General features: G+C 33.4%; 1 protein-coding gene across 1 annotated transcript in view; it reads right to left on the bottom strand.

The window, feature by feature from the left end:
• The window catches only part of LOC140439959 (tolloid-like protein 1), a 740,970-nt gene that overhangs the window by 678,228 nt on the left and 43,508 nt on the right, over positions 1 to 19,234 (bottom strand). The window contains exon 2 of the mRNA XM_072530156.1: positions 927 to 989. The gene's annotated coding sequence lies outside the window, so the exon portion shown is untranslated. The remainder of the gene's footprint in view (positions 1 to 926; positions 990 to 19,234) is intronic.

Here is a 19,234-nt window from a genome sequence, read left to right on the forward strand (position 1 = left end):
ATCAATTTTCGAAACTCCCGAAAAACTTTTCAGGTAATCCCCTTTTTTACCAAATGATAAGGTTATAAATATGAAACAAAGAAAGCACCAAAAAATATTAGAAACGAATTCTGGGATAAAAAAAAGATGTTGATAGATATTAAAAGAGTTGAAAAACAATATATCAGACAAAAAATATTTTGACACTTGGGGCAAATTTTCCCGATGTGGGATATAAAAGAGACATAACGGATACAATAGTAAGGGATATAACAACTTATGAAATAAAACAAACATTAAAAGGTATAAAAAATAAGAAAGAACCTTGTCCTCAAGGTTTACTTATAGCATTACTAAAAAATGTACTACAAGTGGTAATAGAAGCCATATGTGGTATATTCAACGACTGCTTAAACAGAAGAAAAATTCCGAAAGAATGGAAAATAGCGTATACAGGGTGTTTCATTGCGAAACAAAAATACTTACAGTATACCACATTTATTGGCTCTAACGGTTTTTATAACCGAGTTACAGGGTGCTTTATAGATTCTGCTAATTTCTTTCAGAATCCATAACTTAAGAACCACATTATATATTTTTTGACATTTGGAACACATTTATCTCGTTTAGAATCCAAAAGACCCACTTACTTATCACAAGAAAAATCCAGGACCCGATTAACAAAAAAATATAAAGTAATTATGACCTTGAAATACACCCTCTATATTGAAATTTTCAAAATCCGTTTTCATATTTGAAAAGAGCACAAAAACCAAGTTTATTGGTTTACATATATTATAATTTATATTTGTTGTCCACTACCAAACCTATTATAACTAGATTAAAGATTTCCGTGTGATCAGAGCTCAAACTGAAAATAATTTTTCTCTGAAATTTTGAAAAGTTTCATAAAGATACATTAGATATAATAAATTAAAACAACTTACCATATCGTCAGTGTCGGTAGCAAGGTCGGGAGGTAAACGACAGGCCTTAACCTACGATTTCACCTAAAAGAAAAATAAATAATTATTTTTACATTGATTACAAGTATTATTCAGCCCTATCAGTGACAGCAAGCCCGGGATTGATTGATGTTATTCACGCAAATGTCATATCTGTCATCTCTCTCACTCACATTAAATTGATGTGATTAATATATCTCTTAGCTTTTCAATACGTTAGAATTTATATTAATAAAAATGTAATCAATTGTATTGATTTTACTTTGACATGTACAATTCATCTTCATCATACTAGTGCTACAGTCTTAAGTCATTTTATGTGTTTGGATTTTCAAATTAAAAAAAACTATTTCCTCAGCTTCCCGCACCACCTGGTCTCTCCACTTATGCCTTAAACTATCTCATTTATCATTTCCACCAGTTACATTATTGTTATTATTTTTATCATACTAAATTCTTGGTCATATCCTTTACATTCCAAAATTCACCTCCACATTCAGTTTTTACGAAGTTTGTTTAGTTGAAATCCATCTATACAATACAGATACACAAATACACTACAAATAATTACTGCTAGCATTAAAGTACATATCCCATTGTTTTACTGATGTATATCCTGCTTAAAGAATTCTTAAAGCTGTTGCTTGAGTAATTCTTTTACGGCATTCTGTACTTCTTCGTTCGACTGAAAACGATTACCTTCTAACATCTTTTTCAGTGGCTTAAAGATGTGAAAATTGCAGGGCGCTATATTAGAACTATAGAATGGATGCTCTAATAGCCTTCATTTGAGTCGTTGTAGATTTTCTTTTACGTTGGTAACATGAGGCCGCGCACAATTTCATATGTTTTTGTATGCTTGTGTGTTAGTTATGTGTTATAACTAAAAGGTGAAAATATCAATCAACCTTGATCTATGCATAGATATCTTCAATGTATGTAAAGGAGTACGTCAAGGCTACATAATGTCACCAGTATTTTTTAATATATATGTTTAAAAAGATATTCCAAATGTCTCTGTAAGAAGAAAGTAGAAGAATTAAAATTACCAGAGTTACAATAGACAATATACCGTATGTCTTAAAAGCACAAAAAATGCGTGCATAAAATTCATTGGCTTTAAACTAGCAAAAACAAAATAATATTAAATGGCCTTTGGAAATAAAAGTTTCTCTACTTTATTTTCTGTCAATTGAAATTTATTTATTTTGAAGTTTTCGTTTTACGATTTCGTATAAATTAGAAATAAGAAAAAGTAGCTACAGGTTGGTTGGGCGAGTACCCACAGCTGAAATCTGTCAAATATTCCAGAATGAAAACAATTCACGCAGAATCATTTATAGAACAATAGCTCAGTGAGATCAGGAAATACTATGTCTGAATCTTCTAAAAATTGGAAGACCGTGTCCATTTATTGCACAGAGGTCAGAGAGGTTGGTGAGAATAGCAAAAAACAGGTTGGAATGTCCACAAGGAGACTGACTTGTCAATACAGATCTAAGAGTACGATATAAGGAGAAATCGTCATAAATATCGAAAGTGATGTAAGTGACTCAAATACTCTTAACCCTCCATCACTCGCACCGTTAGGAAAAATCTAACATTTTTAAATATTTCGCCATAATTTTCGAAATATTACTTTTTTTGGGTTCTGCAACCGGGAATACTCTTATCAAGACTCGTATAAGAAAGACTATATTAAATAATGGTGGGAGTACTTATTATCTTATAGCCAACAGAAGTTGTTGTTAGTTCAAATCTAACACGCGAGCGATCGTGTTCGTCGGAGCGTTAGAAAAAATCTAACTACGCGAGTGTTGGCGTGTGTTGATTTTTAAAGAGATCATTTAAGAAAAGAGATAATATTATTATAAAAGGTAAGATTTTTAGTGAAATACCTATAGATTGTTGAACATCCGTTATTATAAGCGCTATTTTGGTTTATTGCAGGTAAATATGGACAAGAAAATAGAAAACCAATTCTTAAAATGGTATGAAGAGATAGACAGCGATGTGGAACCACTAGATTCTGATAAGGACTTAAGTGATGTTCTTTCTGAACACAGTATCCACAATACAGACTCTGAGCAGTCCACACAAGATCTACCCAGTGATCCTGATGCCTTGGTGGACGCTAGAATATTTTTCACACAAAATCTCGAAATTTACCCCGGTAAACAACCTGAAGGACCATATCAACTACCCAATGATGCATCTAGTGTAGTAAAAAGACTTATACGACCCATAAGTGGAACCGGTCGAAATGTAACTACGGATAATTACTTTTCCTCTGTACCCTTAGCCAACTCTTTATTGAATGATCATTGCTTGACAACGATAGGTGCTATGCGTAAAACAAATAACAAATTCCCCCTGAGTTGACAAACTTAAAAGGAAGATATTTATGTAGTAGCATGTTTGCATATGATGACGATGGAAACAAGTGTGTACTTGTATGATATAGCCAAAAAAAATTAGAATGTACTACTACTTTCAACACTACACAGCGATGGTTTCATTGATGAAAACACCAAAGAGCATACCATGAAGTCAGGGATTATTACTGATTACAACCTCACAAAAGGCGGAGTGGATGTTGTTTATAAAATAAAGGCAGAATACTCGGTGACTAGATTTAGCAATCGCTGGCCGTTTACTGTTTTTTGAAGCCTACTAAATATTTCAATTATAAACAGCCAAATAATTTACAACAATAACACTAATATTGTAATATCTCGAAGAAGCAACTTTTAATGTCCCATCTTCAACGACGTTCCAATATCCCAAATCTGTCTTTTCAGTTGAGACTTAGGATCAGAAATATAACCGGAGAAAAGCCATCAGTTTCGCAAGGGGCAACTCTAACTATAAAACCAAGATGTTCCTTTTGCCCTGTAAGAAAGAACAGGTTTACCCAACATTATTGGACTAACTGTAAGTTGCTGATATGTAAAGAGCACACTGGTTTGACAAATTTTACTTGCCACCACTGCCTAGAAGAGGAAAAAATCTAATTTTATACATTTTTTTTTTAAATCCCCTTATTTATTTTGTTCTAGGCTAATGTGTATATTTTTTTAGTTTACCTAGTAGTTTTTTTGCAGTTTTGTTTTAAAAAAATAAGTTTATCGTTTTTTGTGAGTTATTAGCCAATAAACTTAATCAATAAGTACTAATGACTAACATATGTTAGATAAAATCTAACACGTGAGTGATGGCGTAGTTTTTTGAGGTGCGAGTGATGGAAGGTTAAGTACAATTCCTTCGTACACTAAACTGCTCTCGTTAACTGAGGCGAGTAGACTTTGTCAATGAAAAAATTATTATTTTAGATGACGAAACGTATTTCACTTTGAGTAATTCTGAAATAAAGGATAACGATGGAAGGAAGACGAAAAATAAAGCGAAATCTGCAAATAAAATCCTTGTCTGGTGCGCAATTTCTAACAAGGATTTATTCCGAACTTTTGTGGAAAGAGTGAGGGGTAAAGCTTTGAATAGTCAGAGCTCATATATTGATAACTGCCTTTCCCACTTGCTTCAGTTTGTCCACAAACATCATGCTAATAACAGTATCATGTTTTAACTAGACCTAGAATCATGCCATTATTCAAAAAGACCCAAACCCGACTTCGACAACACCACATGCCTTTTGTTTCCAGAATCGATAATTCCCTAAACTTGCCGTAGGCTCGTCCTACAGAGGATATTTGGGCTTTACTGTCTTAGAAGGTTTATCATGGATACTGGGAAGCGCAACATAAAGTAACAATAAGACGGCAAATTTACGAAAACCTGAGAGAAATTGATCTAAATTCCATCCAAGACCTCATGAGAGATATTCGAAGAAATATGCGTCTGGTAGATGAGAATGGGCCACTCCACATAATTCGATAGTTATAGTCCAGTTAAGTATTGAGTTATAATTTTATGATAACTACAAGTGGTTAATGTTTAAATAAATTATATCATTAAAAAAAATCCAATAAATAGTTTGTGTCAAAACTTTTAGGACATACGTTACGATATGCAGACGATACTAGTACAACTTTGGAGGATCTTCTACACATATTAGAAAGGATTAACGCCAATTCCGCCAGGATTATGACCAAATTTATGGTAATAGCATATCATATTATGGTATACAATCAAATGGGTTAAGGATTAACTAAAGTTGAACTACAATAAAAAAGTTAAACTTACAATCAATTATTATAGCACAATATTTGCCAAACTTAAAATTTCCTATCAGCTCGCAGTCTTCCACTTGCACTAAGATTATTGTTGTTAGGTGGTAAATTTTACTTTATGAAGCAGAAACGTAGTCCCTTAAGGTTAGAACACTGAACCGCATTGAAGCATTTAAAACGTGGACTCTATGGAGACTCTCACGAGTGCCATGGACCGCACATACCACAAATAACGGAATTTTGAAAACTGCAGGTTGCGAATGGTTTCAAGAATATTGGCAACTGCCAACGGCTAAGGCATTTTTCTATGGCATTAAAGAATTTTCGACTCTTCTTCTATTAGATGGACAATCAAATAAGACCAGAAAAAAGACTTTCACCAATTGATATAATCCGTTATAAAGCCTTAAAGTCTTTATTGCAATGAAGAGCTTTAAAAGTATCTACGCAGCAACCTAGCAAAAATTATATCGTTATATCAAATTTCAACGGTTTTTAAGTTAGCTGTATGCCAAACGCGACTATTAAGACTATCATCAATGACTTGCTAGATTCAGTAATTTGTCCAACCCATGGATCTATATTCACGATGGCTAATTGTTTTCGTGAATACAACTGGTATTGTCACCATAGGGAGGTTTGAGTCTTCGCAAGAATTAACCCATACCTGCTCTCTAGGTGCTGTGCAGAGGGCTCCGACCAGTCCAGTCGAAGTTTCCTCTGCGTTTCTGTACCAATTTGGTGGGTTAGATAATTTCTTACAATATAACACAGTTTTGTAGTAGAAAGGTTCAAGCAAAAGAGTCTAAGGACGAGTAGGAAGCATGGCTTTGTAAAGGGGGCTCCCAGGGTATAGGAGACCCTATGTGGGAGCCGGAGCAAGACTAGACTGACTTCGCTTGGAAAATGCACTATTTTATACATTTTTCTTTTGTATCGATATGGGCATTTCCAAGTTCATTGGCCAATCGTAAATCGTATAGAAGATAAAAGGCGGGGCGATGCGCATTGACGTGCTCATTCGTCGACAGACTATGGCACGCGATGACAGTATCGAACAAGCTAGATCTTCAACGACGACGGCTCTCTCATTAGAAGGAGAACGATTGGAATTGTTTTTGTCTGTTCCGTCAAGAGAAAAGGAGAATTATTTAATAATGGATAATAAGAGTATGTATTTAATGGATGGTAAGTCATCACAGTTAAGTTTTGTGTATAAAAAACAGTTCAATACATTAGAAAAAGAGTAAATAATAATAATTAATTTTTATAAATAAACATTTAGTTGACAAATATATATTGAATTGATTTTTGGTTGCAACTAATAAATAGAACGGATTTCCGCTATAGGATCTGATCGGGGATTCCATTACCAGATATTTAACTGTTTGTTTGTCATGCAGCACCGCAATTTTAATTTGGGGGCAGGTGTTTTTCCGTACGTGAACAGTGAATCATAGCATTTGCCGCAGTTGGTTCTTATTCTATTAAGTGTGGCGCAAATTCATCTTAGTTGTTCGAAAGGTCTCTATAATTTACTTATAATACATGGTATATGCCGAGAGAATTTCGCCAACGTTCAGTTATCTTAAAGTTCCTTTCAATTAGAAATCTTATGAAGTCTAAAAGGTTGTTTCTTGAGCGAGCCTAATTATGTCCCCTTTAGATGACACCAACGTGGAAGAATAGCACAGGATCGGCGTTAATTTTGCATATTCGCTGACAAGGGCATGTTCTTGGGCGTCAGCATGTTTGGTGTGCGAACTGTACTCTGCATTGGGATATAAGAGTCTCAGTGCTATTTATCTACGTGTAATCGCTGAGGAACGCATGTGTCGCATAACTTTTACAGAATATTATATCGTGTTCTAAATTTTGCAGTCGTAAGATATTGATTGTTACGCCTAGATATTTGGGTGTTTAGTGTGGCTGAGATGTCTGTCTTCAAAGTGGATTTTTAATTGCTAGTTGGTCAGTCTGTTACTTCTATCTTGGAGGCATTGGACTGCAATTTTCATCGGCGGAAATATCTTCTGAGGGTAACCATGTCGTTTGTTATGATTTGTTTAGTAGTCTTTAATTCTTTATGGCTCGCAACAAGCACCCAGTCGTCTGCATATCCGAATTTCTTTGATATGGTTTCGAGCATGTCTGCTATATAAAGACTAAAGAGTAGGAGGACAGCACAAATTCTTGTCGTTCTATGATAGCAGTATTACTAGGTGAAAAATATCTAATTTCATGACAGGTTAATGTCCTCTTAAATACAACTGGGTGAAGACTTACTTTGCATTTCCCATTTCACCTAATATTATAATGGTTTTTCCAAAAGTCAGAGTAAGTGCAAAAAGAACAAATTAAAGAACAAGAAATGCCGCTAGAATAACATATTTGCCGTAAAAACGATAGTTGGAGGATAACATAATGAAAAAAAAAGAGAGAACGGGATCCCCAAGAAAAAAGAAAAAGGAAAAAGCTAAAGGAAAATGTCTTTAAAAAAATGAAAAAATTAAGAAGACAAACCAAAACTAACAACAGTTATTCTGATGAGTATTTGTTCTGACTGCAAGTATTTACACTGAATTTTACTCAAAGTCTATAATTGGACTGTTTGTTCTTTATATGTAGAGAAAATGACCAACAATTACTAAGCAGTGGTTCTTGAGATAAAAAAAATCAAAGTTAACTGGTATTTGCAACGGAGTTATAAATGATAGTATGATAATCTTTAAACTCAAAATTGTCATATCTTTAAGATATTTATAACATATAATATGAAAAAAAACATAGGTATTGCGCATGAAAAATACAAAAAAAAATAGGTTGAAGAAAATTGAATTTCAAGTTCCAAATCCCTATACGTAAAAAAATATATTTTCTCGGCTTCCAATAAAGCAATTTTCTTTATCTGTTTTTTAATCCAACGTAAATCGAATAGAGCCATCATATAAGCCCGTTTTGTTATAAATAAATAAATTTATTTATACTCAAGTCGTCATTACGTCAAATAATCGTATAAGAAAACTGCACTCTTCACATTTAAAATGTTATTTGATTTTTGTTGATAGGACACTCTGATCAAAAGATATCAAAATTTTTACCGTCGAATTGGTACAAATTTTATTTAAAATTGATTTCGCGCGCCAAACCGCGCTACTTCAAGCGATATATTTGAGAGAACGGTTAATTTTACACAAAAAGTGTTTGTCAAAATTTGGCAAACCCCTATGTGGTCTAGTTTTTGTTGTACAAGATTTTAAAAATTCAATTTAAAAAAAAAATATGTTATAAAGATTTTTCAGACGAATTATAAAGGTCTTATGTGCAATTAAAGTGGTTGAAAAACACTGAATAAAAAAAGGCTTGTTTCCCCCTCCTTTTTGTATTTATTGTTATTTTGTAGCAAGGGTAAAAAATTAAAATATTAAAAATCAGCCGAATCTTATAGAAAATTAAATTTTCGCTGTATTATTTTCGTAGGACTTTGCTCCAAAATGAATTGTTTTGAAGTTATAAGTAAGGAAAGTAGAAAAAAATCGATGTTTTTAGTAATTTTTAAATATTTTAATTTAAGTTAGCATAAGTTATGCACCTATTTATGCAAAAATCCGAATGCCACCTCTCACATCCAAATTTAGTCATTTTTTTACAGATCCGCCCGGGTCCAATTCTGCAATATTGTTAAAAACATTACATTTAGTTTGACCCCTATTTTTAACCCGTATTTATTTTCAAAAACCAATTTTAATTTAGTACTTCGTTCTACCCGAGTATCCCTACATATTATTTTTAGTAAAACTGTTTGAAATGTTTAGTACTATAAATTAATACTCATTCTGACGGATCTTCTCAAGTTAAAGTTGATTTCATGTAATCGAATGAACTAACTATCTTGCAATAAAGTCGTCCCAGGAATGCAACTCAGCAATATTGGCAATATCTGAATTGTCAATATAAATGAGTCAGATAAAATTTAATTATTAGAAGAATTTTTCACCAAGTAACAAAAAACAAAATTTGTTTAATTTATTAATATTTGTATTTTGAGAATGATTTCCGAAGTGGAGATTGAAACGTTACTTTAATTGTGGCTTATTCCCATTAAAATAGTAGTCATTCAGTATTATCCCCTACAAGAGATTAGCCGTTTTACGTCTCATTGCACACTCAAACAATTTATTAAAATGGATTTAACAATATATTACCGCCGCATTGTTAAACTGTTTTTAATTGGAAGAATTGTTAAGGCAAGCTCAATTTAAATTGAAATATTTGAAATGATTTAACAATTATCTAATAAATAATTTATTTTACCAATAAAATTTCATATGTCATTAATAATATAAATCTCTTTTTATTACATATTAAATACAGAGCGAAATGCATAATAAAAAGAGAGAATTATAATAAATATAAATGGATCCATCTATTAAATGAAACAAACAAACCAAAATTGTATCCTATTAGATGAAAAATGTAAAATTATTTTTGAAAATAACGAGAAAATAGAAAGATGGAAATCTTTCTACAAAAATTATTTAAAGATGAAAGGCAAATAAGATATAGAACTATACAACAGTAAGGAAAACTGGCCCAAGTATAACAAAAGAAGAGGTGACGAATGCAGTAAAGTCAATATAAACAAGAATACAATACAAATAATAAGATATACGAACGATATAACCATAGAAGCAACAGATAAAAGGGCATTAAAGAGAACCTTCCAAGAAATAGAGGACTGCCAAACTGAGAAAGCCAAACTGAGAGGACTTTCGCACCCATCGTTCGATGGTAACAGGCTTTCTAATAATACTCTACATAACGAACGCCATGTTCTATCCATGTCATAAAAAAAGTTGATTTTTGTTGGAAAGTGATTATGCTTGATTGTCTTCTTCTTTTTATGTAGACAGGACTCTATCTGTTTTCAATGTACTTTCATTAAGTTGTCGTTCCATCGTTTACGTAGTCTTCGTACTGATCGTCTTTCCATAGGAAAACCGTCTCTTCCTATCTTTACTACTCGATTTGATGTCATTCGGCTTATATGATCGTTCCATTCTACTTTTTTATTTCGTACCCAGTCGTTGATGTTCTCCACCTTGCATTCTACGTCGTATATCTCTACTTCCAGCTCTGTCCCATAGTGTTTTACTATCAATTATATGTTTTCATGTGTTTTTATCTCTGCTGTTTCTAACATCTTTTTTGTCCTCTATGTCAGGTCGTGTTTCTGCCGTGTATGTCATTATTGGTCTGATGACTGTTTTGTAAATTCTGCCTTTTATTTTTTTGCCGATATTTTTCTTCTTCTTCTTGATGTGCCTATCCGTTACGAATGTTGGCGATCATCATGGCAATCTTTATCTTATCTGCAGCAGCACGGAAAAGCTGCACATATGTTGTATTGAACCAGATTCTGAGGTTCCTTAACCAAGATGTTCTTCTTCTTCCTGGACCTCGTTTTCCAAATATTTTTCCTTGCAGGATGGCTTGAAGGAGAGTATATCTGGATTCATTTCGCATAATATGTCCGAAGAATTGTAACTTTCGAGATTTGGTGGTGGTCAGTACTTCTCGATTCTTATTCATTCTTCTAAGGACCTCCTCATTTGTGACTCGGTCAGTCCACGGAATCTTAAGCATTCTCCGATATAACCACATCTCAAATGCTTCCAGTTTTCTGCACATATCTTCGTTCAAGGTCCACGATTCAACAACATAAAAAAGGACAGAGAAGACGTAGCATCGCAGCATTTTTACTTTTGTATCAAGAGAGAGGTTGTGACTCTTGAAGAAGGCCCCCATCCGATTGGAGGTGAATCTAGCTTTTCCGATGCGTGCTCTAATCTCCTGGTTGTTGGTCCATTCTTCATTTATTATGGTGCCGAGGTAGTTATAGTGCGTCACTCTTTCTACAGGGGATTGGTTGAAGTAGAGTTGACCTTATGTTATTCTTTTCTTGCTAATTATCATAAGCTTTGTCTTCTTAACGTTTATATTGAGTCCATATTGTTGACTGTAATACGTGATTTTGTTGATAAGAACTTGTAGGTCTTCTAAGTTGTCCGCAAATACTATGGTGTCATCTGCATATCTGATGTTGTTTAGCCGGCAACCATTTAGTAGAATACCTTTTTCAGTTTCGTGCAAAGCTTCGATAAATATTCTTTCAGAGTACAGATTGAAGATTAGAGGAGACAAAATACAGCCTTGTCTCACTCCACACATGATTTTCACATAGTCAGTGTGTTCACCTTCAACTCTGAGATTTACTGTCTGATTCCAGTAGAGACTTCTAATTATTTTCAGATCTTGGTTGTTCATTCCTGTTTCTTTTAGTATTTGCATCATCTTGGCGTGCTGTACTCGATCAAACGCTTTCTCGTAATCAACCAGACATGCGTATACGTCGCAGTTGACGTCTTTGCATCTCTGGAATAAGACTTGTACTGAGAACAAAGCCTCTATAGTACCAACAGCATTTGTGAACCCGAACTGGTTGAGGGAAATTTGACTTTCACACAGCTTGTAGATTCTCTTATGAATTATCTTTAGGAACAATTTTAGGAGATATTTTTACTCCTCCATATTGTTTCATTTAGGCAACCTGCGGCTCTGTTTCCTCTATTCATTTGATTTTCCACTTCTACTTCGAGTTTTCCGTTGGTAGATAATGTGATTCCTAGATATTTAAAGTCCACTACTTGTTCTAATATCTGACCTTCCAGCTCCAATTTACATCTTAATAAATTTGCTGTTATAATCTTTATTATTAACATGTTAAATTTTCTGGCAGTTATGTCAAATTGGTGCAGTATACTTTGTAAATCATCTTCACTCTGAGGGAATAGTATTGCGTTGTCTGTATAGCAGATTATTTTAAGTTGTTTTTCTACCATTTGGTATCATTTTTTAGTTCTTACTTTTTTTGTTTCATCATCATTTTTAGTTCTTACTTTTTTATTGTTTTATCCATAATCATGTTGAACAATAGAGGACTTCCCTGTCTTATCCCATTGCCAGCTTCAATAGGGTCAGTTAGTTCTTCTTCTAGTTTTACTTTTATTGTGTTGTTTTGGTAGTGGATATTTTCGATCGTTTTGATTTTTCCTAGAGGTATCTCTCTTGCGTACAATAAGTGGATAACGTCTCTTGATTTGTCCCAATCAAATGCCTTCTTAAGGTCCACACCGGTTTATTTTATTCTAATGACTTCTCTTGCACTTGCCACATTGTAAATATAGCGTCGGTGCATGTTCTTTCCGACCTAAAACCTTGTTGTTCTTCTGCTAGTGTTATAATTTCATTAAATTTATTTGTTAGTACTTTGGTTGTTAATTTTATTGTTGTGTTTAATAAATTAATTCCTTTGTAATGTTCCTGGTCCGATTTGTCTCCCTTTTTGAAGAGAGGTATTAGGATGCTTGATATTCATTCTTGAGGAAATCTGTTTGGTTCTTTTATTTTTTGGATTAGTTTTCATAGTTGTTTGGACAGATCTGGTCCTCAGTACTTTAGAAGTTTATTTGGCATTCTCTCCTTTCCTGGTGATTTTCTATTGTTTAATTTCTTCAATGCTTTGTCTTCCTCTTCCTCCTTCAGATTTATTTGTTCGTTTGTCGTCACCTCTAGTGTTGGTTGTTCATTATCGTAAGCTTTAGCAAAGAGGGAAGTAGTCTGTCAATGTTTCCTTCTGAATGTATGTTCGTTTTATTAGTTCGTTCATCTCTTTGCTTAGTCCTCTGATCATTTTCCACATTTCTTTTTGTATTCCGTAGAAGTCGTGTTCCATCTGTTTTGAGAAGCTCTGCCAGTGCTCCCTTTTTTTGTCTAACTAAAGTATTCGTTTCATTTCTGATTCATTTATAGTGGTTGAATGCCTTGTGTGTGTTGTGTTCTGTATTGTAAAAATCTTTCTTTTTTTCACATTTTGTCTTCACTTCCTCTATAAACCATGCGGTTTTCTTTTTTGATATGTTAGTGTGCCTTACGTCAAATGATTTTGTTGTTGCGTTAATTATGTTATTTGTAAGTTTATCCCAGTTTACCTTAATGTTATGTATTTCATGATGATTCTTATTTTACATAACTAAGCTATGGTTGCTGATGCGACTGTGATACTATGAGTTGTATCAATGCTATGAAAAATGCAACATCGTCCGGTCTATTAAAATTAATAGACTCAGGTGGCTAGGACACCTTGAAAGAATGGACACTAGAGACCCCCAAAGACAGATATTATATCAAGAGCCAGTAGGAATCAGGAAGAGGGGCAGGTCAAGATCTAGATTTAAAACTCAAGTCGAAGATGACTTGAGGAATCTAGGGGTCAGAAATTGGAAAGCCAGGGCGACAGATAGGAAGAAATGGAGACTAATTCTTGAATAGGCCAAGACACACACAGGGTTATAGAGCCAAAGATGATAATGATAACTAAGCTATGGTCGCTACCTAGATCTGCTGAATTTAGACACCTTACTTCAATTATTTTTGATGGATGTATACCTCTGTTGATTATGACAATATCTATTATAGATCTTTGTTCGCGGGTGTTATTCAATATATATTTGTGTCGGTTTTTGTGGTCAAAAAATGTGTTGTTTATTTTGAGTTCGTTATGCGTGCAGAAGTTTTTCCATTTTCGTTTTTAATATTCTCATTACGTTTATGCTTAATTCTGGATATTACTTGATTGCCTATTCAAGCGTTAAAATCCCCCAATATTATCATCTTCCCTCCGACTTGATCTACTACTTGTTGTTTGTCATAAAACTTTTCCCTTATTGTTTGAGGCTTGTTATTTTCTGGGCCGTATACTGAGACGATGTTCAAGTCTTATTTCTCCATTCTTATCTTTGCTGTTACAATCCTCCGATATGTCATCTGCCATCTGATATGCATTGACAATTTTTGATTTGATTTTGCTACCTTTGGTGTATTCGTAAGGCTACACCATCTTTGGCCCTGTTTTCTTTTGCGACTCCACTGTAGATTAGTATGTATTCGCCTAATATATACCTGATTGTGCTGGGAAATATTCACGGCAGCGTAGCATAGGAATAAAAAGGATGGTAGCCAACCTCCTTACTAAACATGGCACTGGATAGTATAAATAGGTAGAAATATATATAATACTTAATAAGTTAAATTTTAACAATAAATGTCCAAGTTTTAAATGTTATTTTTACGATTGTTTGCATCAAAAATGTGTATTACTAATTTCTGTCAGCAACAGAGTATCGCCCAATTAAAACTACCTCATTAACGTTATTTGTATAAAAAGGTAACACGTATTTATGAATCTTTTAGAAATGTAACTCAACAATAGAAACGAAGAATATAAAGAATAAATTTACATAATCGTGAGAAGGCAATTGTTCGCTTTGTATCGCTTGTTAGGCTAATGTTCATAGATTCGAAAATGGGGATTTATGTGAAAAATGTCGGGATGAATATCAAAAGCAGTTTATTTATCTTGGACTTTTCGGTTAAATCGTTTTACTTCGCAAACGTATTTAAAGGGTTGTATGCATAAGAAATCTAATAAAACAAAAGCTCCAAAAGATTTCCATTTAGAAGCGAAAAAATGGAGGTCTTTGTGGAAGACGTTTTCTTTTTAAAGTAAATGAGAGGGTTAACAACACTAGAAACATTGCCTACAGGGTGAAGTTCTGGCCTCGAAAAATTTATCAGTATACCAAAACTTACAGTTATTAGCTTTTAACACAACTTATGATGGTTTAGTATATTTTAATAATATTTTTTTACTCGTCACATAATCAAATCTCGAAATTAATCATTGTTTTATACTAGTTTCCATCTTCTTCATCTTTTTTGTTTTTTTAGTCTTAGTTTGGAACCTTTAGCCACGTAATTGCATATAAATATTATTATGAATTCATACATAATTGTACAGGGAGGACACTTTTCATTCTCAGGTGTTCATCAAAGCGACTTCATTATAACACATAGATCATAAACCAAGTGTTGTTCTTTTTTCTTTATATAAACAATTTCGCTTGTTCATTGGTGGTTTGTAGCCTCTATGAAATATTTTTATCTTTAACTCTTGCGCGGTCGGCCGAGACTTCTTCTACCACTTAAGAGCGTAGGCGCAAAATAAATGCATTTATTTTTTTCGAATTCTGAGAAAAATAATTAATATTTTTAAAAAATTTAAACGCAGAATGAAAGATTACATTATTACCGAGGGCTGAAAGTCCATTAGAATAAACAAAAAGGTTTTTTTTTGAATGAAAAATTGGAAATTAAAAGTTACACTTAATTTTCTCTTTTTTTTTTCACCCCTGTAACTTACTAAAATAAACATTATAGAAGTTTTTAGGGACTTTCGGCCCTTGGTAGTAATGTAGTCTTTCATTCTGGTTTTAAATTTTTCAAAGATACTTATTAGTTTTCCCAGGATTCGAAAAAAAGACGAATGCATTTAAAAAGCATTGGCCAGAAATTTTGCCTCTACACTCTTAATGATTTGTTCGTTGCTATTATAGGAAATCCTGTATCCACCATTCTTCTGATGAAATTGTTCCATTATTTTTTCTGTTTAGTGTCCACTCGTTTATACTCATATTACATACTGTTCATCGTCACTCCTTATTCGCTATTTCAGCGTTTTTCCTCTAATTCTTATAAACATTCTTAGTTCTCCTGTTTCCAGTATCCTGTGTTTTGGCTGTGTCGTTTTTTTTATAGGCGTACGATATTATTGTTCGTATACTGTCCTTATAGATTCTTGATTTCATCTCAATGTTAGTGTATTGGTTACGTCATATAGTGTTATTATTAACGCATCCTTTGGACTTAATCCCTTTTATTCTTTTTCAACGTCTCCATATCTGGATAGTGTATTCCCTAGGAACCTTATTTCCACTATTTATTTAATGATAACTTCGTCGACTTTCAGTTTACATCTTATTGGTTACTTACTGATTACTACTATATTAGTTTTCTCAGTTGAAATCGCCATATTAAATTCTTTTACTCATATATTAAATCTGTGGATTAGTCTTTGAAGGCTTTCCTCATTTTGTTCTATCAATATTGCATCATCTGCACAACAGAGAATTTAAATTTCTTATAAAATAAGTTATATTGAATAGCGCTAGCGTTTAATGAATCCCCTTGTCTTATTCCATTGCATGTATTTACGGGCATAACCAAATCAAATTTGCTGAAAACTTCTACCATTTCACCGGTATTAAAACAAGGTGATCCTGAATTAATGTCAAATTTTCGACCATTGTCTGTTCCATATGTGATATCTAAGATTATTGAATATGCAATGCTAAAACAACTTTTATTATTTTTAGATATTAACCAAATTATCACAAAGCATCAACCTGAATTTCGAAATAAATTTTCTACTTCCACAGCCATTAACAGTTTCTATGAGAAAGTCTTAATCTCTATTAAAAACAGTGAAGATTCAACTGCCATTTTTTTGTGACCTCAGTCGTGCTTTTGATTGTGTGCAACACGATGTACTCCTCGATAGATTGTACAGATATGGTGTTAGGGGAGTTGCCCATAGTTGGTTTGGTTCCTATCTGAAAGATCGGCACCAAATAGTTAGAGTGAAAAATAACTTCAAGATTTCAATGTCTGATCCAATTGTTAATAAGAATGGGGTACCACAAGGCTCCATATTGGGCCCGATATTATTTATTTTGTATATTAATGAACTACCATATGTAATGACTGATGCATTTTTATCAGTTTATGCTGATGACTCAACAATGCTATATCGCGATAAAGACTTAAATTATTTACAAGATGAAATAACAAACTCACTGAAGACCTTCTCTGATTAGTCCAGTAATCAGTCGCTCCTGTTCAATGTTCACAAAACTAAATTTTTATCATTTACATCCTGTCAAATTCTACTAAACCTGATTTAAGTATTTCCATCAATGGTGAGGGTATTTTGAGTTGTAGTGATGTGACGATTTTAGGAGTGACTTTCGACTCTCATTTATCTTTTAAGACTCATTGTTGGAATGTATGTAAAAAACTCAATTCTAAATGTTATCAATTGAGAAATGTGTCTTTTTTATTTTGCTGAGGTACAATCGACAATGAGTTACGATATAACTGTCTGGGGTGGCTCTTCTAGTATAAAGGACGTTTTCAAGGCCCAAAAGCGTATTGTCAGATGTATTGCAGGTGTTCCGTATGGTTGGCCTGTAAAAATCTATTTAGAAAATTAAATATATTCACAGTGTATGGAATTTACATTTTTTTAATTATTGATACTAATTCATAAAAATAAAAGAACTTTTTTATGTAACAGTGATATTCACTCACACAACACAAGAAATAAGAGACAGTTTGTAGTACCCTATCGACATTTAGAAATAAGTAGGAAGTCATCTACTGTCTGTGGTTTACTACTGTATAATCAACGTCCTCAAAAATTTAAAAACATTCATTCAACTACAGCTTTTAAAAACCAAGTCAAAGAGTACCTAGTGACCATGTGTCCTTATACATTAGGTGAATATTACCAGAGTGTATCTGTGAATGCCCAAGCTGCAACATAACCAAATTTAATATTATTTTAATTATATTATGATGTCCATATTGTACGTTTTATATGTATTTTAATGTTTTAAATATTTTTAATGTATTGTTTTTATTTTTTTGTAATGATTAATATTTATATTTTTAGTTTTTGACTTGCTGTAAACCTTGTTGTAACTTCAGTCAAATAAAATATCTTTCCCGTCCTAACCCTCCCTAAAAGGTATGATATTAACATTCATGAAATTAAAAGGCCTAATAGGTTTTTCAGTCGATTAACAGTTGTTTTTTTGAAAGAAAGAGACAGTAAACGGAATAAAAAGAATTTGTCCCCCTTCTAACTACAATAAGAACATCAAGTTACTTTATGAGATTCTAAAAAAAAATCACTATCCTAAGATGCTGCTTAACAAACTGCTCTTCCAAGATATGCCAACGGCAAGAACACACCAAAGACAAACATTAGAAGGAGAACCAGTAGAACTTTTCTATGAGAGATTGCCTTACATCAGGGTGTATCACCTCAGATCACAAACCTTTTCAGGCAGTTCAATATCTTCTTCTTCACATGCCATACACCAAAGTGCGTAGGCGACTATCTCATTACTAGAATTCTGTTCTTGGCGGCGTGACACAGCTCGCCTGTATTGTGTATTCCTGTTCATTCTTTAATATTTCTTAACCAGGATAATTGTTTGCGGCCGGCTCCTCTTCTACCTTCGATCTTCCCTTGTAGGATTAACTGAGGTATTTCATATTTTGCTCCTCTCAATATGTGCCCAAGGTAACCAATCTTGCGTTTTTTAATTAATTTAAAGAGTTCTCTTTCCACGCCGGCTCTCTTAAGGACGTCATCGTTTCGAACTCTATCCACCCAAGGTATGCGCATCATTCTTCTTAATGACCACATTTCAAATGCTTCAAGTTTGTTGATAGATGTTTTTTTCAAAGTCCACGTTTCCATGCCATAAAGCAAGATGGACCATATGTAGCACTTGACCATTCTGTAGCGTATTTCGAAATGTAGGTTTTGATTACATAGAAGCGGTCTGAATTTTACAAAAGCTTGTCTTGTCATTTGTATTCGGGTTTTTATCTCTTGTTGTGGATCCGATTGGTCATTGATTGTGGTGCCAAGGTATTGTTGTGAATTTATTAAAAGGTTCAATATTTATAACACTTACGGATTTAATTTATTTCTTTATTTATATTAACTTATCTGACAATAATTTATTATATCCGTACGTAACAAATTCGCGAGCGCGGGTCTTGAGTATTAACTGGCCCTCCATATAAAAATGTTGTATTTATATACGAAATCCTGATATACTAGAACAGCATTGAAAGATCGCATTGTCTTGCATCGAAAAATCGAGAAACATCTAGTTGGAGAATTCACCATAATTTGAATCTAGAACCTCCGGCAAAATTTCTACAACAAAACAGAATATTAGTCATCATATATTTTACAGTTATTTTTAGGCCAGGATTTTTATCGTAACATTGCCCCCCTCTTAAAAGATGGTTCCTCCTGGAACCTTGTCGGGACTGGAACCG

Source organism: Diabrotica undecimpunctata, chromosome 4 (genome assembly GCF_040954645.1).
Source record: "Diabrotica undecimpunctata isolate CICGRU chromosome 4, icDiaUnde3, whole genome shotgun sequence".
NCBI classification, from domain to species: Eukaryota; Metazoa; Arthropoda; class Insecta; order Coleoptera; family Chrysomelidae; genus Diabrotica; species Diabrotica undecimpunctata.